Here is a 25,223-nt window from a genome sequence, read left to right as displayed (position 1 = left end):
TCTGAGCATGGAGAGGAGCGTCAGCCAGTCAGGAGCCCTTTGTGTGTTCAGTTTCCTGGGCCCTGCCGCCTTCTGTCGTTTAAGGCTGTCACGCAGTTGGATGACGCCTCATTAAACTCCTATCTAAAGCCAGTCGTCAGGTTCCACCAACACGTAGTAACGAGTGTGGACTCGTGTGCTCCGCACCGTTTCCACTCCTGAGCGAGCCCCTGGCTTCAGTCCAAAAGCAACTGCCAGGGGCATTCTGGAGCTGATTAACCTGTACAGATTCGTGGACACATACACACACATCGTGGCGAATCACTGGTGTCCTTTTCACAGGGCGTGCAAGCTCTGTGAGTGCGGTGGCCTGTCTGCAGCGGCTGAGTCAGCAGCGGTGATGTCGCGCTAGGATTGTCACCATTCAGGTCAATGCAGTCCTCGGTCGTGTCCAACTCTTTGTGACCCCATGAACCGCAGCATGCCAGGCCTCCCTGTCCATCACCAGCTTCCAGAGTCTACTCAAACTCATGTCCATCAAGTCGGTGCTGTCATCCAGCCATCTCATCCTCTGTCGTCCCCTTCTCCTCCTGCCCCCAGTCCCTCGCAGCATCAGGGTCTTTTCCAATGAGTCAACTCTTCGCATCAGGTGGCCAAAGTATTTGAGTTTCAGCTTCAACATCAGTCCTTCCAAAGAACACCCAGGACTGATCTCCTTCAGAATGGACTGGTTGGATCTCCTTGCAGTCCAAGGGACTCTCAAGAGTCTTCTCCAACACCACAGTTCAAAAGCATCAATTCTTCGGTGCTCAGCTTTCTTCACATTCCAACTGTCACATCTATACACGACCACTGGGAAAACCATAGCCTTGACTAGATGGACCTTTGTTGGCAAAGTAATGTCTCTGCTTTTCAATATGCTATCTAGGTTGGTCATAACTTTCCTTCCATTAATTCATCAGTATTCAATTTTTGAATGCTTGCCAGTAAGATCTTCGGAGATAACTCACACCTTAGGTTTGGTGGAAGGAGCCAGACTTCCCTCTGGTCAGTGTGCACTGGCCAAGGGTGGGGCTGAGAGCTGAAGACCTGTGTGTGGAGGATGGGAGGTAGCCCCTCCTACTGAGGTGCGGGGCTGCATGGGGACTGTCAGGAGCTGATAAGAGAGGAGGAATCAAAGGGGGTGTGCTGGGGCTGCAGTTAGAGGGGCAGCAGACCTGACCTCTGGGGTCTCTCTTTCCAAAGACACTTCTTTGATTTTTCAGCTGTGTCAAGTAGTGTGCAGGACCTGTTTCTCAACCAGAAATCAACCTGTGCACCTTGCGTGGGGCCCACAGAGTCTAAATTACTGGACTGCCAGGGAGGTCGTCCAAAGGCAATTTTGGTCCAGTTCATCATTGGTCATCATTTTGCCCACCAGAGAAAAGAGCTAGTTGTACATTCAGCAAGTGAAAGTCTTCCATTCCTAGGATGCTTATGAGAGCTTGTTCAAATTTCCAAACCGAAGCAGAATTCAGTTAAAATGTGTATATTTGTCTTTGAGATTCATGCTGGAAATAATAAAAGAGACATTTATTACGAGGGTCTGGGGGGTAGGTCTCAGAATCGATACAAAAGCTGAAGATACAGGTAGCTCTCATGGTCTAGCTCAGGGTCCCCAGGCTCTGGGGTTTAATTCATGTTGATCTGAGGTGGGGCTGATGTAATAATAATAGGAATAAAGTGCACAATAAATGTGATGTGCTTGAATCATCCTGAAACCAACCCTGCTCCCCCACGTCCGTGGAAAAAGTGTCTTTCACGAAAGCAGTCCCTGGTACCAAAAAGGTTTGGGTCTGCTGGGACTGAAAGTGTGAGCCCCGCTGTCGGGGATGATTCAAATCTCTAGGCTGACCCGTCAGCCAGGGTGGGACAGGGCACTTGATTGAGAGCCTCACTAAAGACCCTGATGCTGGGAAAGATTGAGGGCAGGAGAAGAAGGGGGTGACAGAGGATGAGATGGTTGGATGGCATCACTGACTTGATGGACATGAGTTTGAGCCAACTTCAGAAAATGGTGAAGACCAGGGAAGCCTGGTATGCTTCAGTCATTGGGGTCGCAGAGTCAGACAGGACGGAGCAACTGAACAACTCTCACAGTCTGGGACAGAAGAATCTCCCGCAATGAGTCCCAGCTTTTCTCAGTATGATTTTTTTTTTCAAATTTCAAGGACCACCATGTAATTGTTGTCATACTTTTGAATATAAAAACAGTTAATGAACAAAGGCCCACAAATGCATTTACCAGCAGCTTGCAATAACTCTAACTTCCACCAGGGTGCATCAGTGCCCAAGTTTTCAACAATACAAAAATCACAACCTATTTACGTGAGATGAAATTAGTTTCACCCTGTGACTTCTAGTAATTCACCTAACTTGTTGACAGCTCTCGCTGCACCGCTAATGTAAGGATGGGCTTTGAATAACTATCTTAGAGACTTCTGTGGGATCAAAGAGAAGACATGATTCTAGTTCCGCCTTTGTGTCGGTCGGCTGTGTGATCTTGGCAAATTAACCTCAAATTAAAATAACATGTTCCTTGTCTTCCTCATAGAGTTGTTCCAAAGAGAAAATGTCTTTAACCTAATATATTATTCAGCTTAATCCTCTGCAAAACTCTCACTTCTCTCTCCACCACACTTCTCTGTGAGCAGTTAGCAATAATGGATGTTAAGTGCTCCTTTAAAAGCAAATAGATTGTATCTACTCCACAGTTGTTTTTTCTTTGTCTCCTATAACTATCTCCCAAGTTCTTAAAAAAAAAAAAAAAAGGAAGAAAGGAACGTTCTAGATCTGCACTGTCCAATATAATAATAACAATTTGGCCCATGTGACTTCTGAACACTTGAAATGTGGTTAGTCTGAGGTGAGGTGTGCTGTGAAGTATAAAATCTACAACAACTGTCACACATTTAACAACAACAAAAAAGGTGTAAAATATTTCATTTATAATTCTTGATTATATGTTGAGATAATATTTTGATATATCAGCTTAAATAAAAGTATATTACTACCATGATTCTGGCTACTGAAAAATTTACATGACGTATCTGACTCATTATATTTCCACTGGGCAGTACCGGTCCTGACGGTGTAGGTTTGCAGTGTCTGTCCTGCTATGAGTTTCTGTGTTTTAACCATGAGCACTCTGAGAAGGAAAAGAAGTTCTAGGTAAGCCTAAGACTTAGCTCTTCCACAGATTTATCCTACAGAAACACACACATGTAGGTGCCTGTACCATGTGCGTATGTTTGCAGTACTGTCTATAGCACGAAGAAAAGAGTCGAAAACAGCCTAAACGTTCAGGAACTGAGGTCCAGCTGCTTCTGCGCAACATGTGCGACTATTAAAAAGGCAAGACATTTTCCATAAAACCCGCTAGAGATATCATATACCTAACCTGAATACCATGTTACATATTCATACTGACTCTGTTCGGTCTGAGATGAGACCTCTTAATCTCTATGCTTAAAAATGCCCTCAAGAGATTCTGATTTCCAGATATTTGACATACACTAAAATAATGTATGAGTACATATACCTACAGGGAAAGATATCCAGGACGGTGTCTAGAATAATATTGTGTGCTGTGTGCTTAGTCACTCGGTCACGTACAACTCCATGACCCGTTGGACTGTAGCCCACCAGGCTCCTCTGTCCATAGGATTCTCCAGGCAAGAATACTGGAGTGGGTTACCATGCCCTCCTCCAGGGGATCTTCCCTACCCAAGGATCAAACCTGCGTCTCCTGGGTATCCCGCATTGCAGGCGGATTCTTTACCCACCGAGCATTCAGGGAATATATAATAATATTACATGATGATTTTTGTTCATAAAATAGTATTCAGTTCAGTTCAGTCGCTCAGTCATGTCCAACTCTCTTTGCAACCCCATGAATCGCAGCACGCCAGGCCTCCCTGTCCATCACCACTCCCGGAGTTCACTCAAACTCACGTCCATTGAGTCGGTGATACCATCCAGCCATCTTATCCTCTGTCGTCCCTTTCACCTCTGGCCCCCAATCCCTCCCAGCATCAGAGTCTTTTCCAATGAGTCAACTCTTTGCATGAGATGGCCAAAGTACTGGAGTTTCAGCTTAAAACATCATTCCTTCCAAAGAACACCCAGGGCTGATCTCCCTTAGAATGGACTGGTTGGATCTCCTTGCAGTCCAGGGGACTCTCAGGAGTCTTCTCCAACATCACAGTTCAAAAGCATCAATGCTTCGGCGCTCAGCTTTCTTCACAGTCCAACTCTCACATCCACACATGACCACTGGAAAAACCATAGCCTTGACTAGATGGACCTTTGTTGGCAAAGTAATGTCTCTGCTTTTCAATATGCTATCTAGGTTGATCATAACTTTTCTTCCAAGGAGTAAGCATCTTTTAATTTCATAGCTGCAGTCACCATCTGCAGTGATTTTGGAGCCCCCCAAAATAGTATTACATATGTGTATATGAGAACAAGGGTTTCCCTGGTGGTAAAGAATCTGCCTACAATGCAGGAGACACAGGTTCCATCCCTGGGTGGGGAAGATCCTCTGGAGAAGGAAATAGCAACCCACTCCAGTATTCTTGTCTGGAGAATCCCATGGAAGGAGAAGCCTGGTGGGCTACAGTCCCTGTGGTCTCAAAAGAATGGGACCCGACTTAACAACAACAGTGTGTGTGCAAAGATGTATTTAGGCATAGAAAAAAATGTGGAAGGTAAGATCCCCAACTGTTAGCTGCGGTTGCCTGAGGAAAGTGGAAGAGGAAGAAAAGATGGATTTTTCCATTTTTACTTTCAGACTTTGGTATTTGTTTGTTTGAAAGTGAAGGTCCCTCAGCCGTGTCTGACTCTTTGCAAGCCCATGAACTATATACAGTACATGGAATTTTTCAGGCCAGAATACTGGAGTGGGTAGCCTTTCCCTTCTCCAGGGAAGAACTTCCAAACCTAGGGATAGAACCCAGGTCTCCAGCATTGCAGGCAGATTCTTTGCCAGCTGAGCCACCAGGGAAAAGTGAAAGTGAAGTCACTCAGTTGTGTCCCACTCTTTGCAATCCTATGGACCCTCCACCCATGGAATTTCCCAGGCAAGAATACTGGAGGGCTGCCATTTCCTTCTTTGGAGGATCTTACTGACCGAGGGATCGAACCCGGGTCTCCAGCCCTGAAAGCAGGCGATTTTACCGTCTGAACCACCAGGGAAGCTCCCCAAGCCCATTTGTTTGTTCAGGCATCACTTAAAGGGAGGAGGAGGAGCTGTGATTTCACCATTCCCCAGTGTTGGGGAGGGAGGCTGCCCGAGGCAGTCACTGGCGCTCACAGCGCAGCCCCGGGGTCTGTGTCTGTGGGGCGGGGGGCCGGAGGACCCCGGGTTGGGGGGCGCGCCCTTCCCCGGAGCCCCCCGCCTGGCCCCGCAGCTGCCCCTGCGCGGCTGCCCTTCTCTCTCCGCTGCCCGACGCCACCCAGGGAGCCCGGAACAGCCTTGAATCTGGGATCTGAGGAGAGAGCTTTCCAGATCGCCCCTTGGCCGGTGGCAGAAGCCAGAGGCGGTGAGGTCACCACCCCCGCACAGCTGCGACCTATTTCAAGGAGACAGGTGGCGGCTCTGGCCTCCTCCCCGCTGGAAGCCGGCTGCCAGAAGCCTACTCAAGGGCGACCGCAGCCCTGGACGCCTCTGCGGGGGCCAAAAGGGGCGCCCGGGGTGAACCAGTATCCTCGGGAGCCCACAGACACTTCCTCCCTCCAGAACAGCGGGCTCGGCCCTGGTGACACACACTCCCGCTGGGGGGAGTCTTCTGCCCACGCTGCACCCCAGACCTGCAGGATCGGAATCTCTCGGGTGAGGTCGCCATCAGCCTTTTGCAGGCTCCCAGGTGATTCCTACAGGCAGCCAAGGTCCAGACTACTGGTCTAACTCAAGTGCCCTGATCCGCAGCAGCCCTGGCAAATGCGCTAGAAATGCAATCTCAGGCCCCACCCGCGACCCTAGTGAATCAGAACCTGCTTTTCCACATGGTCCCAGGAGTGCACCTAAGGGTTTGGTGGCTCAGATGGTAAAGCATCTGCCCACAATGCGGGAGACCCAGGTTCAATCCCCGGGTCTGGAAGATCCCCTGGAGAAGGAAATGGTCAATCCACTCCAGTACCCTTGCCTGGAAAATTCCACAGAGGGAGGAGTCTGGTGGGCTTACAGTCCACGGGGTTGCAAAGAATCAGACAGGACTCAGCGACTTCACTTTCTTTCTTTCTTGAGAGTTTGGGGGTTTTCCAGGTGGCGCTAGTGGTAAAGAACCCTCCTGCCAATGCAGGATGGACATAACAGAAGGGGGATTTGGTCCGTGGGTCAGCAAGATCCGTGGAGTAGGGGATGGCAACCCACTCCAGTCTTCTTGCCTGGAGAATCCCCTGGACAGAGGAGCCTGATGGGTTACAGTCCATGGGGTCACAAAGAGTCAGATGGGACTTAGCACTCCTGGGGGTTTGGAAGTGTTGCTGTAGGCAGGGGCTGGGAGATAAATAGGCTCTGAGGGCTTGCAAAAAGGAGTGGAACGCTCACAAAGTCCCTGACTCCTATGTGCCCCCAAAGACCTCCTTAACTTCTCTGAGCCTCATTCGCCTCACTGATCTAATGAAGATAAAAAATACTCCTCTGGGATGGCTGTGATGATTAAGCTTGATGATGCCTGCAAAGTGCTGATCATTTGCCCCGTAAAGTCTAAGAGCTCCGTGTTTGTTAGGATTGTACTATTTCTCATCCTGAAATGCAACCTGCTCTGCTGGCCAGCCTGCAGTGAGCGTGTGCTGCTTGTCCAGCTCATCCCCCATCCCACCAGCGTCGAACGTCTTTCCAGGGGCTCAGACACGGGACCAGTCCAGACAGTGTCCAATTCCAGAGTTATTTTTCCTGTTGCAATCATGTGCTTGCTCCCTCCTTCGGAGAAGAAAAACAATACAAGGGAGTAGGTTCTCGTAATCGCCATGGAGGCTGCAAATGTGGGGCGTTTCTGTGCCAGCTGGAGAGGAGAAGGGTTTGGGGAAGGGGGGAGTGCCAAGTCTCCGCCCATCTGGGCTTCTCAGTTGCAGATCAACCTCAGATGGAGGGTAGGAGGAGCTATGTGAAGGCCTCCGGGACAATCTGGGGACCGGTCTGTGATCACGGGAAGGGGTGGGCAACGTGAAGCCTTGCTGGGCTTTCGGGCTTTGCAGGCGTCCATCCAACAACGGTACTGGTTTTTCATAGCCCTTTTCAGTCGCTTAACAAACATGAAGCTTTTAGTGCCAGGCATTGCATTAGTATCTCATTTCATCATCAAAATTACCCCTGGAGGCTGGTATTACCCTCATTTTACAGGTGAGAAAATAGGTTCAGAGATGTTTGGTTCAAAGGTCACATAGCTGTTAAATGCCAGAACTGGGACTGAAACAGAGGCTGTGCAGGGTCCAAACCTTACTCGTGCTCACTCAACGGTACGGCTCCTCCTCCTCAAGATGTGGCCGTTGGGGCTGGCGCTCTTTCCCATGGAAGATCAGATTGTTATCCTGGGTGTTTTCTTTCCTCCTGGTGTTGAGAAGCCCTGTCTGCCCAAGTCCTCTGATAATCCCTTCATCTTTGGAGAGGGAAGCACGAATTCCAGTGTGAACTATGGCTCTGTATTTGTCCGCAGACTGCCAAGAGTTTAAAAACATCCCCCTTACTTTCACCTTTCCGCGGAAGAAACGCTTGTTAAAGACGACAGAAAATTTACAGATGAGCAGTAAAAAGAGAGATGAGTCCTATTTGAGGGACAGAGGTATAAGACAGCAAGCCCCGGCCTTGGGGGAGTGGAGAATATGTGGTGGTTTTATGGGCCACAAAAAGGGAGGGTGGATTTTTAGGCAAAGGGGCCAGCACAAGCAAGGCCACAAAGACATCAGATGTATCTCTGTGCTCTTTTATCCACCCTCCCCCGGCCCGATCATCTTGAAATAAAAGCCAGCTGGGATTTTCAAGAACAAACTTTATTTTGAATTCTAAATTAACTCAGAAATTTAATATGAATGGTATGTAGTAATTCCTAACACTATGTGCCAGCCGCCACCCTAAACACTTGATGTGCCTTATCTCATTCACTCCTCACGAGAACCCATTTCAGAGGTGAAGAAACTGAGGCACAGACAGACTAAATAACTTGTCAGTAACCATTAAGTGACTGGGCCAGGATTCACAGCCAAGCCACCTGGCTCCCAATGCTCCGCTCTTGCCCACCTGCTATTTTGCCTCTCGAATGCCAGATACTCACATATCACTGCAGCCTCAGGCAAGCTTCCTTTCAAAATGTTTTCTCATAACTCCTTTTTAGTGCATAGCAGGGCTGAGCCAGGAGATCTGTGGCTACAGACATCTGTGTAGTAAAATAATAATAATATTAAATATTTGCCAAGCACCTACTACATGCCAGTGTGTGTGTGTGCTCAGCTACTTGGTCAAGTCTGACTCTTTGTGATCCCATGGACTGTAGCCTGCCATGCTCCTCTATCTGTGGGGTTATCCCAGCAAAAATACTAGAGTGGGTTGCCATTTCTTTCTCTAGGCGATCTTCCTGAGCCAGGGATCAAACCCACATCTTCTGAATTGGAGGTAGATTCTTCACCACTGCACCACCTGGGAAGCCCACTGTGTGCCAGGCACAGGGCTAAATTCTTTACAGGCCTCTTCTCATTTTATACTCCCCCAAGCCCTCTGGGGATGTAGGTATATTATTATCCCCACTTATAAATAAGGCACTGGGGCTCAGAAACCAGTCCAGGATGATACCAGGAGGTGGCTGAGCTGGGTGTCAATTCTAGGCTGTCTGAAATGAGTTCTCCCTTTCAACAAAAATCCTATAGTGTCTCTCTATTCTCTGTGTCTGTGTGTGTGTCTGTGTCTGTGTGTGTGTGTGTTGGGGGCCAGGGGATGGGGTCGTTTAATTTCCCTCTAAAAAGCTAAAAAAGATTTCCTATCTGTCAAATGAGACAAAAATAACTAATATCTCCTCACAATTGTGTACATTAGGAAGGACTCCCAGGTGTATAATCTCATGTGAATGTCAGCAACCTTATTATGGATGTGAGAGTTGGACTGTGAAGAAGGCTGAGCGCCAAAGAATTAATGCTTTTGAACTACAGTGTTGGAGAAGACTCTTGAGAGTCCCTTGGACTGCAAGGAGATCCAACCAGTCCATTCTGAAGATCAGCCCTGGGATTTCTTTGGAAGGAATGATGCTAAAGCTGAAACTCCAGTACTTTGGCCACCTCATGCGAAGAGTTGACTAATTGGAAAAGACTCTGCTGCTGGGAGGGATTGCGGGGCAGGAGGAGAAGGGGACGACAGAGAATGAGATGGCTGGATGGCATCAAGGACTCGATGGACGTGAGTCTGAGTGAACTCCGGGAGCTGGTGATGGACAGGTAGGCCTGACATGCTGCGATTCATGGGTTCGCAAAGAGTCGGACACGACTGAGCGACTAAACTGAACTGAACTGAACCTTATTAAGATAGAATTACACCTCTTCCAACCAGATCTTGGAAGTTCCAAGGTGTGATGCTCTGTGACAGCAAAAGCAGCTAGATTCTTTCTTTCTGCTCTTTCATCCTTGACTTTTTGGCTTTATTTTAGGCTTGCTGCCTTGTGAGCACAAAATGGTTGCCACAGCTCCAGGTATTTCATCTTCAGAAAAGCATATTCAAAGAAGGAAGAAAGTAGACTGGGCAGGGAAAGAGGCCTTCATTTAAATCAGGGAGGAAAATCTTTCTCAAACACTCACTCCTCCCCATCTGGCAAACTGCCTCTTACATCTCATTCACTAGAACTAAGCCACATGGCCTTCCCTAGGGGCAAAGGAGGCTGGACAAATTAGTCCAGTATATGAGTATTTCAGCCTCAACAGTGAAAAGTAGGTATATGACTGACAGTACTGTCCTTACAGCAGGCAGATGGAGGTACTGACCCAGACTCCAGCCCTCAGGGTCCTGTTTTGGAATGCCTTCCTCACAATTTTCCACTTTTGTGCCTGAGACTGTTGGGGCTGAAAGGGCTGTCTGAGTGGGGTACCCTGAGCCTGGGTCAGGCCCTGTCTGTCCCTTTTTCTCCCCTTGTAAGAGCTCTTGGGGGCTCCCCTGGTGGTGCTAGTGGTAAAGAATCCACCCACCAATGCAAGAGACACAAGAAACTCGGGTTCGATCCCTGGGTCAGGAAGATCCCTTGGGGAAGAGAAGGGCAACCCACTTCAGTAGTCTTGCCTGGAGAATCCCATGGACAGAGGAGCCTGGCAGGCTACGGTTCATAGGGTTGCAGAGTTGGACACGACTGAAGCGGTTTAGCACACATGCACACAAGTGCCCTTGGACTCTCCAGGTGCACATGGAGCTGACTGGAGCCCCAAGGAGCTCTTAGATTCATCCTGCTGGGGTCTTTCTGATGCCCTGTAGCTGTCTTCTCTACCCAGGAGGCTGGCCAGGAGTGTGGATTGCTTCCCTGGCCTGTTCACTGTTTCTTTTGCAGGATCGCGTGAGATGGACTGCCAGAGTGGTCCTGGTATGCTGATTTGGGATGACTCACTCACATCATACACTGGATAAGTTCAGAGATCCGGGTGGCGGACAGTTCACTTCCGGAATTTTGGCTTGAGCGGCACGTGTGAGCCCAGGCATTGGTCTTGACTGGCAATATTCCAGCTACAGTGCTGCCTCTGGTCTACCTGAGGCATTTTTTCAACTCCGAGCTGGCACCCAGGGCAGTGACCCCTCCTTTCTGTGGGCTCCCCGCCAGGCCCCCAGTGTGGCGATGCCTGTTTTCTCCTGGGGCTTTCCAGCCCATTTTTCACAATGCCTACAGGCTTTTCTGGTTGAAGTCCTCTCTTGCCTCTGCTCAATGAGGTGACATCGTGCTTTCCCTGGTCAGGCCTTAAGCCCTCTGGATGAGGGATGGACAGTCCTCATGTGAATGAGCTTGTTCATTCACCTTGTCCTCCCCTCTGGATGGTATGAGGCAGGCAGGAATGTGGCTGACACTGAGACCACCTTCTAAGAATGTAGTGCTTAGAACCTGAAGTTCAAGAGAAGACCTGGTAGTAAAGAGCCATTGAAGGGTTTTGGATAAGAGAGAGAAATGATAACATTTTTAGGTTAGATCAATAGCTGTGGGTGGGAAGAGCTGGTTTTCCTTGATGCAGAAGCAGGTTTTAAGTAGTATGCAAAAGGGGCAATAAATTTCCTTGGCTCGTATAGTGTGAGAATTATTCTTTTTCCAATTATCTTTCAGTCTGTTTGCTTGATTTAGCCAAGAAGAAATGATCAGTGTGGTGACAAGTGTGTCTTTAATACGTCTCTAACTGAGCGGCTGAACTGAACTGAAATCTTGATGTGCTGTGCTTAGTCACTCAGTCTGGTCTGATTCTTTGCAACTGCATGGACTGTCCATGGAATTTTCCAGGCAAGAATACTGGGGTGGGTTGCCATGCCCTCCTCCAAGGGATCTTCCCAACTCAGGGACTGAACCCAGGTCTCCTGCATTGCAGGCGACTTCTTCACCATCTGAGCCATCAGGGAAGCCCCGAATCTTGATACTCTTCCTTTTGAGCAAAGAAAAAGCAGGACTGCAAACTTGGAACTTTCAGCAGCCAACAGTATCCAGCTAAGATTAGATAACATGGCTTTATTTTCATTCTCCTATTTTTTGTGTGGTTAATATTCTATTTATGGCAAGTGATGCTGATGTTTTCATTGATGATAATGATATAAAAATTCCTTTTCAATAAAGTTGAGCAAAATGAGACGAATTTAAAGAAACAGGTGTATACTGTTAAGAAACAGTTAAGTGTATACTAAGTAGAACCTTAGTACAGCTGATAGGGGCTTCCCTGGTGGTTCAGTGGGAAAGAATCCACCTGCAATGCTGGAGACCTGGGTTTGATCCCTGGGTTGGGAAGATCCCCTGGAGGAGGAAATGGCAACCCACTCCCGTATTCTTGCCTGGAGAATCCCATGAACAGAGGAGCCTGGTGGGCTGAAGTCCATGGGACTTCACAGAAGAGTCAGACAGAAGAGTCACAGAAGAGTCAGACATGACTTAGCAACTAAACAACAACAAAATCAACAAGTACAGCTGATACATGGAGACTTTTGTACGTCTGCAAGAATGTATAGCCGAACACAGATGCCTGGAACTTAGGATACACTGGAATGGAAGAAAGTAAGATTAAACACAAGAGACCAGTAAGAAGGATATTGCAATAGTACAGGTGAGACATTTTCAACTTCCTCTGATCAGAGAGTCTTAAATTTATTTTGTTTTGCTCTTAAGATTAAGCCTTAAGGGCAGCCAGAGTGACTATCCAGTTAACACCATCGTTAGCAACGCAAACCGTTGCCACAGACGCTGAGCTGGACTTTGATGTTAATGTATTCTTTCAAACATTGGTCCCCAAAGCTTTCCCTGACATGCTCCCTCAAATCCAACTTTGAGAGGCAAATAAATTCATTTATTATACATAAATGAATTACAATTTTTTTAAGTTGTAAAGAAAAAAATCACATCTTACATTTTAAGAATTGATCATCATTTCACAATATATACAAACATTGGTTCGTTATATTGATGTTATTGTTGTTGTTCAGTTGCTAACCTGAGACTAATAAAATGTTAAATATTTTGAACTGTGGGGTTGGAAAAGACTCTTGAGAGTCCCTTGGATTGCAAGAAGATCCAACCAGTCCATCCTAAAGGAAATCAATCCTGAATATTCATTCATTGGAAGGACTGATGCTGAAGCTAAAAGTCCAATATTTTGGCCACCTGATTCAAAGAAATGATTAATTGAAACAGACCCTGATGCTGGGAAAGATTGGAGGCAGGAGTAGAAGGGGACGACAGAGGATGAGATGGTTGGATGGCATCACCGACTCAATGGACATGAGTTTGAGTGAACTCGGGAGTTGGTGATGGACAGGGAGGCCTGGTGTGCTGCAGTCCATGGGGTCGCAAAGAGTTGGACACAGCTGAGCAACTGAACTGAACTGATGCTTTCACTTAAAAAAATAAAAATAGCATCTTAAAAAAATGTTTCAAAAATTCTTATTTATCTTTCAGGTTCCTTCAGTTCAATGTCACCCCTTCTGAGAAGCTTTCCCTGATTTCTCTGTGTCTACTCATTTGTTCCTTGCCCTGTGCGTTCAGTGAACCTTCCAACACGTTTAAGCCAAACTTGGAAATTACCTGGTGGTCCAGTGGTTAGGACTCAAAGCTTTCACTGCTGGGGCCTGGGGTTCAATCCCTGGTAAGGGAACTGAGATCCTACAAGGCATATGGTGTGGCAATAAATAAATAAATAAATATTAAGCCAAACTCTATGTAACAGTGTCTTTGTGGGCCTTCTCTCTAGGCTCTCAGCTGCCCAGTGACCCTGTCTTTCTTTTTATCCATACCCCTTATGACTATTCCAGCACAAAAATAAGCAGGAGTTCAATAAGCATTTCTGTAACAAACCTTTCAGTGGGGACACCACATAACAGAAGAACACTTAGAAAGTCATTCAGTTCAGTTCAGCCGCTCAGTCATGTCTGACTCTTTGTGACCCCATGAACCGCAGCACGCCAGGGCTCCCTGTCCATCACCAACTCCCAGAGTCCACCCAAACCCATGTCCATCGAGTCGGTGATGCCATCCAACCATCTCATCCTCTGTCGTCCCCTTCTTCTCCTGCCCACAATCTTTCCCAGCATCAGGGTCTTTTCAAATGAGTCCGCTCTTTGCATGAGGTGGCCAAATATTGGAGTTTCAGCTTCAACATCTGTCCCTCCAATGAACACCCAGGACTGATCTCCTTTAGGATGGACTGGTTGGATCTCCTTGCAATCCAAGGGACTCTCAAGAGTCTTCTCCAACACCACAGCTCAAAATCATCAGTTCTTCAGTGCTCAGCTTTCTTCACAGTCCAACTCTCACATCCATACATGACCACTGGCAAAACCATAGCCTTGACTAGAAGGACCTTTGTTGGCAAAGTAATGTCTCTGCTTTGGAATATGCTATCTAGGTTGGTCATAACTTTCCTTCCAAGGAGTAAGCGTCTTTTAATTTCATGGCTGCAATCACCATTTGCAATGATTTTGGAGCCATTACATTCTATTAATTTCAAAGTCAATAAAAGTTCACAGAAAGGAAAGAGCTACATGATTTGGAAGGTGTGCTGAAGGAATTAAGGAAAGGCTTGAGTGGGAAACTGGAAATCTAAATAAAGATTCTTCAGCATCACTTCAGCATCTTAGTAGCAAGATTTCCCACTTGGAAGAGTATTGTATGTGTGAGCAGGAGATGCTGGAGGAAAGAAGGGAAGCAACCAGATCCCGGTAGAGGATTTCTCTTATCTTTTCTTTTTCTCAGCCTTTTTGAGGCCAGCACTTAGAATGTGGCTGACATTGTCTACAGACCTTGCTCTCCCCAGAATTCTTCATGGCGCTTGGTCCATTAATACTTGTGGAATGGAAGCATCTTGCATAAAGACAAAACTAAACACTGTGTTATTGATAGAAGTTCACTAAGAGTTCACAGAAGGGAGGAGATCAGGAGGAGTGAGATTGTATTGAGGGATTTCTCCTGGATACAGGGTTGAGCTAGGCTTTGGGACAGAAGGACATAGACTCTTCCATTCCCATGCCCTGAAGTATCATACCAAACTGCCGGTGAAGATGGCTCTAGTCCTCTAAACCTGCAAAAGCTACCCTGCCAGGGAAGTAGCCACTAACCACACATAGCTATTTAAATACAATTGAAAATTCAGTTCTTCAGTTGCACTAACCACATTGCAAGTATCCAATAGCGACATATGCCCAGTGGCTTTCATAATAAATAGCTCAGATGGAGAACATGTCCGTTACTATAGACTGTTCAGTTGGACAATGCAGATCTAAAAAGATGTGTTGTTGAAAGCTGCAACACGACAGGAAGACAATCTGACTTTTTCATAGGCTTTTCTGTTTCTCTACACTTTTATACTTTTAGCTACTACACTTTAGGATTTAACTGACATTGCCTTCCCTGACAGTTTCTGCACTCTCGGAATGCATGCTGTGGACATGAAAAAAAAGATTCAGTGATTTTTAATACAGCCACAAAGTTGTGCAACCATAATCATCATCTAATTCTAGAACATGTTCGTCACCACAAAAGGGAACCCCAGATCCATTAAGCAAGTCACTTACCATTTCTCTTTCCCCAAGACCCTTGCTGACACTAATCTGCTTTGTGTCTCCATAAATCTGCCCATTTTGAAACGTCATCTAAAGGGTATCATACAGTATAAGGCCCTTTGGGCCTCTGGCTTCTTTCACTTAGCATAGTGTTTTCAGGCTTCATCCAAATTGTGGCATGTATCCGTATCCACTCCTTTCTTTAGCTGTATAGTATACTATCATATGGATGCACCTCATTTTGTTTATCTATTCACCAGTTGATAAGTGTTGGGTGCTTGCATTTATCCGCTATGATGAACAATGCTTCTGTGAACATCAGTGTACACATTTTTGCATGCACATATGTTTTAAATTCTCTTGAATATATACTTTAGAAGCAAAATTACTGGGTGATAAGGTAACTCTATGTTTAATTCTTTCAGGAACTGCCAAAGTGTTTTCTGAATCAGCTGCAGCATTTTATTTTGCATAAATTTAAGAGAGAACTATTATTTTCTTTACTTGATAGTGCTTGACATACAGAAACTACTTGCTCACTATCAGGTTAGGTGGGTGATCACTTTGACCCACACCAGTCTGGACCTGGAGGATGCCCTGCTGACCAGGATAAGGGTGTGGCCCCAGTCTCTTTAATGCCACCTTGTTACCCTGTTAAGGACTTTAGTCAATCAGTTCCTGTTTACTGAATACCTATTACCTCCCACTGGCTGACAGCCATGTAAACTAGAATGCTGTCATGAAGATATAACACAGGTGAGGGGATCCTACCTTTGCCTGGGAGAGCTAATGATGGCCTTATGGAGGAAGAGCTGTTTTAGTTGTCTTGAGCGCCAAGTAGCCAGGGAAGAAATCCCACACAAGAAGCAGAACCAAGCAAAGCATTTTGCTAGAGGAGCCAGGGATGAGAGATGGATACACAAAGAGTTCCTGCCAAAGGAAGGTTTCACAGTGAATGTGATGGAATCCAGATTCTTTTTTAAAAAATATTTATTTATAAACTCTTAGTTGCAGCATGTAGGATCTAGTTCCTGACCAGGGGTTGAACTCAAGCCCCCTGCCTTGGGAGCCAGGAGTCTTAGCCACTGGACCACCACGGAGGTCCCAGGAAATCAGAATCTTCCACGTATCCTTCCAGGGGGCTGAGTTTAGTGTGATGAGACTAAGGTTGATCAGTTTAAGAAATCATCTGGGGTTAGCCTAGTTCTTTGGCTGAAGGAGCCTCTTTTCTTCGGAGTGACTGCATGATCAATCCAAATGGAATTTCTGCTTTACCAAAGCCACACCCATGGTGCTTGGGAGGGATGCTGGTGAAAGAGACTTCCTCATACAGCCTGTTGTACCCTCATTTTTTATCAGGTAAGGCTTCACTATACCAATACATCTTTTCAGTATGAAGTTAATTGATTGCTTATCCATTAATGTAAACTGGAGAAAACTGAGCTCATTTTCTCCAAGGGTCTTGAGCTCTTCAAGGTAAGTGTGTTTCAGCTCACTTCCTGATGGCTCAGATGGTAAAGAAACTGCCTGCAATGCAGGAGATCCGGGTTTGATCCCTGGAACAGGAAGATCCCCTGGAGAAAGAAATGGCAACCCACTCCAGTATTCTTACCTGGAGAATCCCATGGACAGAGGAGCCTGGCGGGCTGCAGTTCATGGGGTAACAAAGTATCAGACACCACACTTTGGAAGTAATACTTAATCCTTAGGGCAAAAATCAGGCTCTCAGAATGGGTCAAGCTGGCTTTCACCAGAGTCTTTTAACTTTTCTATTAAACTAAATTTCTCTCCCAAGGGTTCTGTCAACACAGGAGAAAAGAACTAGGGGGAAATACCTGTAGGAAAATGGTTATATACTTGCTGTCAAGAAGACATTACTGCAACCAAAGTCAAAGGTAAAATAGAAACTGTGCTATTTGTTTATACTCATTGTCTAGCTGGGTGTTTGGGGATGGGGTGGGGTCCTTTGATGAGTGGTAGAACAAAGTTCTGGGAGCACCCTGATTTACAGTGGTTGTTTTATTCTTTGGAAAGATTTGTTGCAGGTGTGAGAGAATGTTGGGAGGACTGAGACTGTAAAATGGGAGGAGAGATGAAGATGCGGGCAGGTTTAACCCCTGACAGTTGCTCTCCGTTCTGACCTGTGCCTCTCCATCGCAGTGCAGGGCGACTGTCTTCCAGATGAAAATCTCTCGCACTCAGAACTGATGTCTCTTGTCCACAAGGAACCTGTGTGCATACTTATGACAGCTGTTATATGCATTTCTGAATTAATATATGCAAAGTACTTGGAAACCTGACTGGCGAATACTATGCATCATGGAAACGTTAGGGTTGTTGTTTTTATTAATCAGACTCATCTCCGTAGCTAGGTAAAGATTCCTTGTTGAGGAAGGCCTCGCTGTCCTTCTTGTCCTTAGTAATCTCTTAACGTGATTAGGACCCTGGACAAGTCGCTTACCCTTTGCAAGCTCCACAAAGATTGTGTGTCAAGTACGATCTGAGTCTAGAAACACAATTTGGTGCCCACTATTTATGAGCTACTGCCCTGCGTCCTATGCCTATATATATATATATATATATATATATATATATATCAGTTCAGTCGCTCAGTCGTGTCCAACTCTTAGCGACCCCATGGACTGCAGCACGCCAGGTATCCCTGTCCATCTCCAACTTCCGAAGTTTACTCAAACTCATGTCCATCACTGCGGTGATGCCATCCAACCATTTCCTCCTCTGTCATCCCCTTCTCCTCCCGCCTTCAATCTTTCCCAGCATCAGGGTCTTTTCCAATGAGTCAGGTGGCCCATAGGATTAATAGCTATAATTCTATAACTTATATATATGTATATATATATATATATATAGAGAGAGAGAGAGAGAGAGAGAGAGAGAGAGTATGCCTATATATATAGTCAAACCAACCTAGACAGCATATTAAAAAGCAGAGACATTACTTTGCCAACAAAGGTCCATCTAATCGAGGCTATGGTTTTTCCAGTGGTCATGTATGGTTGTGAGAGTTGGACTGTGAAGAAAGCTGAGCGCCGAAGAATTGATGCTTTTGAACTGTGGTGTTGGAGAAGACTCTTGGGAGTTCCTTGGACTGCAAGGAGATCCAACCAGTCCATCCTAAAGGAAATCAGTCCTGAATATTCATTGCAAGGACTGATGCTGAGGCTGAAACTCATTGGAAAAGACCCTGATGCTGGGAAAGATTGAAGGTAGGAGGAGAAGGGGACGACAGAGGATGAGATGGTTGGATGGCATCACCGACTCAATGGACATGAGTTTGAGTAAACTCTGGGAGTTGGCGATGGACAGGGAAGCCCGGCGTGCTACAGTCCAAGGGGTCACAGAGTCAGACACGACTGAGCGACTGAACTGAACTGAGAGTAAAAGCGTTAAATGAATGAGGAGTCAAAACCTCATATAAGAGTGAGACGGGGAACAGCAGTCTGCACCGTGCAGCCTCGACACGGGCTGTGGGACAGCCTCCTGGGCGGTCCCCAGACCCTGCACCCCCGGGCCGCACGCCTGAGCTGCACTGACCGCGCGGCAGGGCCCGGGTTGCAGCGTCTGGCTGTGAGCTCCGAGCTCCGGGTGCAGAAAGGACACCGCGGGGCTGCGGCGCGGGGGGTCGGGGTAGGGGCGGGTCCGCGCCGCGTCGGACCCGCCCACCGCCCGGCAGACCAATCAGCGCGCGGCTCTGGCTCGCTCCTCGGCCAATCCGTAGCGGCGGGAGCGGCGCCCAGCGCCGCTGGGCGCAGAGCGAGCTCGGACTGGGGAGCCTGAGGCCGGGCCGCCCCGGAGCGAGCGCGGCAGGGAGGAGCGCGCGGCGGGACGAGGGCACCCCGGGGCCGGCGCCACTCCCGCTGAGCCGCGGCCACCTTCCGGCGGACCCTCAGGACTCTGCGCGCCGCGCCGCAGGTAGCTGCTCCCCGAGCTGGGAGGCCGATCGCGCTCCGGGCTCCCGCGGGTGGAGCGGGCGGGGGGGCGGGCCGGCCGCGAGGTCGTAGCGCTGCGGGAGCTGCCCGAGCCCCTGTGGAGCCCCCCGAAGCTGCCTCGGCTGGAATGCCCCGGGGAGACGCGCTTCCCCCAGCCGCGGGCGTCCAGCGGTGAGAGCGAGCGAGGGGAGTCCGCTAAGGTGGGCAGGGGTGCAGAGTCGGGGGACAAGACGTGACCCCTGGACACCCTGCCTCGCACACAGGCGCTGTCTGCCCGTGCGTGTCCGCCCCGAGATCTGGGTCCCCGGGACGTCTTCTTGGGGCCCTAGTGAGGGAGGCGACAACAGGTGTCCTTGCGGACTGTGCTTTTCTCCACCGTCCACCCCTCACCCCAACCCTCCCCAAAACTGCTTTGGCGTTCTGCGCCCCACTTTCGGGGTATCCGGATACAGGGACCCCAGCCTGGCCTCTCAGGCACGATGCCCGCTGGACAGCGCCCAGAGGCGGCCTGGACCCGGCCTTTGGATGGAGTTTCCTCCTCTCGTTGCCAAGCGATTTGCCTGACACCCGCCCCTCTCGCTGAGATGAAGAGAGTTGATGTGGTTTGTGTGTGTGTGTTGCAGCCTGTACTAAAAGGAGCTGCCCCAGGGCTGTGAGTGAATCATTAACTGGTTTCTGTACAGCTAGTGGCCTCCGTCTCTTTCTCCGAGGCAGGTCCTTCGTGGTCTCCTGCGCTTCACTCTTCTAGACTGTAAAGTCAAAACACTGCCTTTACCTGCCCGATGGCGTGGCTTTGCGGAGTAAATGAGCCAAGCTGGAAAACACTGAGGCCAGCGCTGAAGTGTTCCATAAAGGCTGGCTTAGTGTTCATTATACGGAGCGGATGGCCTTTTTAAAGAGTAAATCAGACTTGTCCAAACTGGCCCAGTGACTCTTTGGAGTTCTGAACAGCTTTTTACACTTGAAGGGGAAAAATAATCTTACTGATGGTATCATTTAAAGGTACTATATCCTTTGAGGGATTAAAAAAAAGAAAAACAAGTCTGCTTCATTGGAATGGTGAGAGATAAATAGATTCCAACTAGTAACTGAGAAAACTTTGTAACCCTTGAAAAAAATGTGTATGAATGTTATATCATGGTACTGTGTTGCCTCATTACTATGGCTGATTTAAGGGGGAAACTTTGAGCATTGTTATACTCCCTACTCCTCCCTTAAAACAAGTGAATTTTAAAAGAGAGAGAAGAGAATAGCAAACAAAAGCCCAACCACACAACAAAATGCCAACAGCTCACAGAAGCCTAAAATTACAGTTCCCACTTGAGGTTTTTTTTTTTTTTCAGTTTCTGACCTCGGTGGTCTGCTTCGGTTCTTTGCCACTGTGTCACTTTCCTTGTTTTCTTTGAAGAGTCAAATGTTTCACTCCTTGAATTTGTCTTTTTAAAAGCTAAAATATCAATGTATATCAGACTCGCTTGGGTTTCTGAGCCCTCTGCTACTTGTTTCCTACCCCCCGACAAACCCCAGCGGACCTTCCCAGAGATTCTCTAGGGCAGGGGTCCCCAGCCTCTAGAATCTAAAGCCTGATGATCTGAGGAGCTGATGAAATAATAATAGAAACAAAGCGTGTAGTAAATGCGCTTGAATCATCCCAAAACCCCACCCCTAACTTTGGTCTGTGGAGTAATTGTCTTCCATGAAACCCGTCACTGGTGCCAAAAAGGTTGGGGAGGGCAGCTCTAGAGTAATGTTAGTGGGAACCTGCCTGTCTTTCTCAGAACATTACCCCCACAACCTGAGAGCTGGGGAGAGGACGCAGGTAAAGTGCCCCAGTGCTCCTAGGGTCTCCGGCACATTTACCAGGAGCTTTAGAATAAATACATCCACCCAGAGAACGTGACTCTCATCTGAGAGGGTAAGGAGCCGACTTCCAGAAGTAAATCTTACAATGTTAGTGAAATCGCTCAGTCATGTCTGACTCCTTGCGACCCCATGGACTGTAGCCCACCAGGCTCCTCCGTCCATGGGATTTTCCAGGCAAGAATACTGGAGTGGGTTGCCATTTCCTTCTCCAGGGGCTCTTCCTGACTCAGGAATCGAACCTGGGTCTCCTGCATTGTAGGCAGACGCTTTACTGTCTGAGCCACCAGGGAAGTCAGATGTTTCCAATGTCAGATTAATTCACCAGCCCTTTCAGTTGTTGGTGAGAAGACCGTCCCTCTACACCTGAGTGGGGGGATTTGAAAGCTGTGCTGGAGGAGACACAGAGAGGCACGTGGGGCAGGGGGCAGTTTGCCGAGTTCAGAGCCACACCCGCCCCTGACAGCTGGGAAACTTGGAGAAGTTGCTTGAAGTTTTCTGAGCCAAAGTCTCTCTCACATTACAAAATGAGGGCTCAAAAAAAACCTTTTTTTTTTTTTTTTTTTTTAAGAGGAATCGTTCTAAGGATGGTGCTAATGAATAGAAACCCCTAGTGCCATTCCAGGGATGTGGTTATAGATCGGTAGCAGACAGAGGAGGTTCACAAGGTAAGAATGATGAACTGTACCTGGGAAAGAATTTTTAAAAAGAGAGAGACTTTGTTGAGGGGATACACCTGAGCTGAGTGTAGGCTAACAGGCAATTCTCTTGTGCAGACAGAATTGAGCTGGGATTGGGAGTAAGAGTAGGGCAGAGGGGAGGATTCCAGAAAGAGAGAGTACAGGATATCAGAAGTGCTATAATAGTCATCTTAGGAAAAATGAGCAAATACCTTCTCCCACCCGCTCCGTCCCAATCTCAGTGGCTTGCTACCACCACCCATGTTATTTCTCACCCATGTTGCATGTCCAAGGCAGGTCATTCATGGTTCTGCTCCTCATGTGTCTCCATTTTGGGGCCCATTAAGGCTTAAGAATCCTGGAGAAGAGAAAGGCTACCCTCTCCAGTATTCTGGCCTGGAGAATTCCGTGGACTGTACAGTCCATGGGGTCGCAAAGAGTCGGACAAGACTGGGTGACTTTCACTTTAAAGGCTGAAGAAACAGCCTCTCTCTGGTACATACTAATCTTGTTTATGGGAGAAGGGAAAAAGAACGTGAGTGAGCAAAACAACTATGGCCCTGAGAGGTCTGCTGAGAAGGAGTGGGCTTCACTTTAGCTCTCACGCTGTTGGCCAAGGTAAGCCACATGGCCAAAGCTCATGCTGGTGGTGTGGGCACATGGAACCTCTTGCAAAGGAGGCAGAGATGATTAGGAGGGAAAGCGTAGGAGACAAGGCCAGGGAGGCGTCCCAGAGGCAGATGATACAGGGCTATGTGCCAGGAGCCTGGGACTTTACCCTATAGGCAGGGAGCTGCCATTGGAGGCTTTTTTTCAGTTGACCTATATAGTAGTAGTAGTGTTAGGCGCTCAGTCCTGTCCAACTCTTTGTGACCCCATGGACTGTAGCCTGCCAGGCTCCTCTGTCCATGGAATTCTCCAGACAAGAATACTGGAGTGGGTTGCCATTCCCTTCTCCAGGGCATCTTCCTGACCCCAGGGATCAAACCCTGATCTCCCGCATTACAAGCAGATTCTTTACCATCTGAGCCACCAGGGAAGCCCAGTTGACATATGGTTGATTTAGAAGGTTGTGTTACTCGAGAGGGTTTTAAGGTGGTTTGAGATGATCACATTTTCAGGGTGAGTGCATCTCTAGTAGCAATGTGGGGAGATTGAAGCAGTTGAGATCTCAGATCTCTCCCTCTCACTGTCTGTCACATGACTTGAGAGTCCACTCCTAAAAGTGGCTCATTCAGGTGGCCTGTCTTCACCGGTGGTTTAGTTGCTAAGTCGTGTCTGACTCTTAAGACCCCAGGACTGTAGCCTGGCAGGCTCCTCTGTCCATGGAATTCTCCAGGCAAGAATACTGGAGAGGGTTGCCGTTTCCTTCTCCAGGGGATCTTCCTGACCCAGGAATCAAACCCAGGTCTCCTGCATTGTGGGCAGATTCTTTACCGACTGAGCTACAAGGGAAGCCCACAGGTCTTCTAAAATGGGTGTCTCTCACACATTAAAGTCCTTATTTCATAATTATCATCCAAAGCAACTGTTCTCAAAGTTTAGGGTGCATTATGGAATCACCTAGAAGGCTTGAAACAGAGAAGGCAATGGCACCCCACTCCAGTACTCTTGCCTGGAAAATCCATGGACAGAGGAGCCTAGTAGGCTACAATCTATGGGGCTGCTAAGAGTCAGGCACTTCAGATTGAGCAACACTTTCACTTTTCACTTTCATGCATTGGAGAAGGAAATGGCAACCCACTCCAGTGTTCTTGCCTGGAGAATCCCAGGGGCGGGGAAGTCTGGTGGGCTGCCGTCTATGGAGTTGCACAGAGTCAGACACAACTGAAGCGACTTAGCAGCAGCAGCAGCAGAAGGCTTGAAGAAATAGATTTCTGGGCCCCCATGCCAGAGTCTCTGAACCAGCAGAGTGGGGTGAGCCTGGGAACGAGCATTTCAGAGAGGTGCTCAGGTGATAATGATGCTGGCCCAGACACCACACTCTGAAAGTCACTGAATTACAGGGAAGAATTACGACAGAGTTGAGGGGAAAGACCTGAATGGAAGGGCCTAGTGGAAGGAGGAGAAAATCTGGAAGGTCCCAAGATAATCCATGTGGCAGTTTTGCTGGAGGCCAGCTTTGACCTGTAAGAGGGGCTGAGTCTCTGGGTTACACTGAACTGCAGGCACAGTGCTCACAGTCAGGAGATGAGAACAGCTCCGATTCGGAGCAGCAAGAAATGTCCCGCCCTGCCTTTGTCATTCTGCCCCGACGCCCTGTCCAGTCCATGAGTCTGTCAACACAGTTCCAATCCTGACCCGTCACACTTCTTGTCATCCCGGTTTTGATTTCTTCCAGAGCTGGGTTTGCTCACTGGGTGGACACTTGGCTAAATTTTAAAATAGTCGAAAAAATTACTCGTTTCCCTTGCGGGTCTTCATGAATAAACATCTGTACCATATGATCATGCAAATTGTGATCACCGCCCCCCAGATAAATAACCCCCTGAGAACCCAAGGTCATTCCTAGTTTGGCTCATGCTTCTGGTTGGAGGAAGTTGTGACAGTTCCCTTAGCTGTGACTCACTGCTCCTGTAATGAGAAAGCATTCCAAGATCAGACGTTAAGGAGAAAGTATGTTGGCACGTACAACATGACACAAGACATAAACCATAATGAGGGTTTGTTTTCTTTTCACTGTGTTTTTATAAACCCCAGATGTGGCAAAATTCTAATCAGTGATAGTCCTGCCCAACGGACATCATGTGAATGAATGAAATACGCTCAAGGTCAACCTTTGAGTGCTGGCTTGCAATTTACAGTATTTGTTTCAAGGTGTCATGAGTATAAAATGGTTTGTTGTGGGGTTGAATATACTAGAAACTCTGTGCATATTCAGTTCAGTTAAGTTCAGTCACTCAGTCGTGTCTGACTCTTTGTGACCCTATGGACAGCAGCACGCCAGCCTTCCCTATCCTTCACTGTCTCCCGGAGTTTACCCAAACTCATGTCCATTGAGTCAGTGATGCCTTCCAACGTCTCATCGTCTGTCGTCCCCTTCTCCTCCTGCCTTCAGTCTTGCCCGGCATCTGGGTCTTTTCCAGTGAGTCAGCTCTTCACATCAGGTGGCCAAAGTATTGGAGCTTCAGCTTCAGCATCAGTCCTTCCAGTGAATATTTGGGACTAATCTCCTTTGGGATGGACTGGTTGGATCTCCTTCCAGTCCAGAAGACTCTCAAGAGTCTTCTCCAGCACCACAGTTTGAAAGCATGGTGTGCCTATGCTATCAAATGAAGTGAGATTTGAAAAAGATCATGTTCCTAACAGAAATGTGATAGACAAATGACAATGTGCCCTTCACTGTTTACAATAGCCAGGACATGGGAGCAACCTAGATGTCCATCAGCAGACGAATGGCTAAGAAAGCTGTGGTACATACACAAAATGGAATATTACTCAGCTATTAAAAAGAACGCATTTGAGTCAGTTCTAATGAGGTGGATGAAACTGGAGCCTATTATACAGAGTGAA

General features: G+C 47.6%; 1 protein-coding gene and 1 long non-coding RNA gene across 5 annotated transcripts in view; both read left to right on the top strand.

The window, feature by feature from the left end:
- The first annotated feature begins 5,278 nt into the window (after window positions 1–5,278).
- On the top strand, window positions 5,279–13,379 carry LOC114115735 (uncharacterized). Of its 3 annotated transcripts, XR_003590005.3 has the most exons (4): window positions 5,279–5,885; window positions 9,047–9,441; window positions 10,536–12,273; window positions 13,122–13,379. It is a non-coding gene; the product is annotated as an uncharacterized LOC114115735 (long non-coding RNA). The 3 variants fall into 3 exon arrangements; XR_009601379.1 differs by having other exon boundaries at window positions 5,279–5,851; window positions 9,047–12,273; XR_009601380.1 differs by having other exon boundaries at window positions 9,047–12,273.
- A 5,610-nt stretch (window positions 13,380–18,989) lies between these two features.
- Window positions 18,990–25,223, top strand: part of STON2 (stonin 2) — a 176,427-nt gene continuing 170,193 nt past the window's right edge. For both annotated transcript variants that reach the window (XM_042252819.2, XM_042252818.2), the window contains exon 1: window positions 18,990–19,153. The gene's annotated coding sequence lies outside the window, so the exon portion shown is untranslated. The remainder of the gene's footprint in view (window positions 19,154–25,223) is intronic.

This window comes from Ovis aries, chromosome 7 (genome assembly GCF_016772045.2).
Source record: "Ovis aries strain OAR_USU_Benz2616 breed Rambouillet chromosome 7, ARS-UI_Ramb_v3.0, whole genome shotgun sequence".
Taxonomy (NCBI): Eukaryota; Metazoa; Chordata; class Mammalia; order Artiodactyla; family Bovidae; genus Ovis; species Ovis aries.
The sequence above is the reverse complement of the archived record's forward strand: the minus strand, read 5'-3'. Positions and strand labels throughout refer to the sequence as shown.